The sequence below is a fragment of the Elephantulus edwardii genome, unplaced genomic scaffold (genome assembly GCF_000299155.1).
Source record: "Elephantulus edwardii isolate Elephantulus edwardi_28Jun2011 unplaced genomic scaffold, EleEdw1.0 scaffold00010, whole genome shotgun sequence".
Classification (NCBI taxonomy): domain Eukaryota; kingdom Metazoa; phylum Chordata; class Mammalia; order Macroscelidea; family Macroscelididae; genus Elephantulus; species Elephantulus edwardii.
Window position 1 is genome coordinate 8524449 of NW_006399760.1, and position 1932 is coordinate 8526380.

The window sequence follows — 1932 nt, forward strand, 5'->3', positions numbered from 1 at the left end:
GGTTTGATTCAGTGACTGGGGTAATCGGGATGGATGTGTCAGAGGCAGTGAGATTGGCACAGGATAGAGCAGGTTTTAGGGCTGTTGTACATAGAGTCGCTATGAGTCACAAACGACTCGACGGCACATAACAACAAACAACAACAACAATATTCTTTTAATGCTTCCTGGATCATTCAAGATTTTGCCCATAGATAGTATCTCTCCATATTAAAACTCACCATTTGAAATTGTTTTTCAATTCTTTTACCTTTAGAAATATGAAGTGAGTTCTTCCAATTTTTATTCCACAACTCCAGCTCTTTGCATATAGTTATAATAAGTTGCTTTGTCTTTTTGAGTTGCTTTTTGAAATGTTCTGTTCATCTTTTTGACTTCAGCATTTCTTCCCCTCGTTTTGACTTCCCATCCTTCTACTGTAACTTTCAGAGTCCCTTCTGACATACATTTTGGTCTTTTCTGCTGTCTTTGTAATGACCTTTTATTCTCTCCATGGAAAATAATCTTGATGGCTGACATAGACTGACATGGGCCACTTTGAATCAGAATATGATTTATTATGCCAGGAATTAAAAACTGAGAAAGAATACTTTTCCATTCATAGTAAAAAAAGACAATTTAAAGATCTTTCCTAAAGTATAACATTGTGAATGATAAATGATACGATATTATCCATATGCATACACAGAAGAATAATATGATTATTGCATGAATAATATGATTATTATTCTAATATGTGCATCAACAACTACAGCCAAAGAGGAGAAAATTGAGGATTTCTACCAACGTTAGCAATCCAAACTTGATTAAATATAAAGTAAAAATGCATTAATAATTGTGGGTGACTGGGATTCAAAAGTTGGAAATAATAAGAAAGAAATGGTAGTCAGAAAATATGTTCTTAGTGAAAGTAATGAGACTGAGCAATGAATGTTTGAATTTTGTATACTTAATTATTTTTTTATCATAAATAACTTTAAAAAAATTAAAAAAAAATCTTTACACATGGACCTCACCTGGTAGACAATACAGGAATCAGATTGTCAATATCTGTGGAAAGAATCTTTAGATAAGCTCAATATCAATGTTTAAATGAGGCCAGGTGCTGACTGGAATAGAACATAAATTACTCATGTGTAAGTTCACCTGAAGCTGAATAAAATTTAAAAATGTCCACAAAAACCAAAATAAAACCTTGATTCTATGCCACCACAATTTAAAAACCATTTCCAGAATAGGTTTAAAGCATTAAACATTAATTATTTAAGACAAAGTGAGTTCTAGGGAGCCATCAAAAAGCTTTGACACTAGGGATATCATTGTCAATGTCAGAGAGATCTTGAATAAAAGTTAAGATTATCAGAAGAATGTTTGTTTGTGTTTCATCGAAGGTGCATGTGTGGATCACAGCAAGCACTGAGAAGAATAGTAATCCCAGAACACTTGATTGTGCTCCCACAGAATCTATACTTAGATCAAGAAGCTGTTATATATGGTTCAATTTTTTTAAGAGTATTTCAGTGATGTAATCTTTCTCCATATCATTGCAATCTACATAGGGAACAGATTGCTCAGGATATAAATTTTATGAATAAGAATATAACATAAGTATTGAAGAAAGACACATCAACAACCTGTGTTATGCAGACAACACAACCTTGCTCACAGAGACTGAGGAGGGAAGAGGACTTGATGAATTAGCTGCAGAAGACCAAGAACTTTAACCTTTAATATAGATTGAATGAAGCTCAACCTCAAGAAAACAAAGATTCTACAACCAGGAGAGGATAAAATAGACGAATGGGACCTTCTAAGAGTCAAATAACTCTGTACATTTAAAAATTTTTCCAACAAGGTAAAAAGGGAAGCCCCAGACTGGGAAAAAAATATTTGGTAATGACTTCACCTGATGGTATGCATAGGAATCAGATC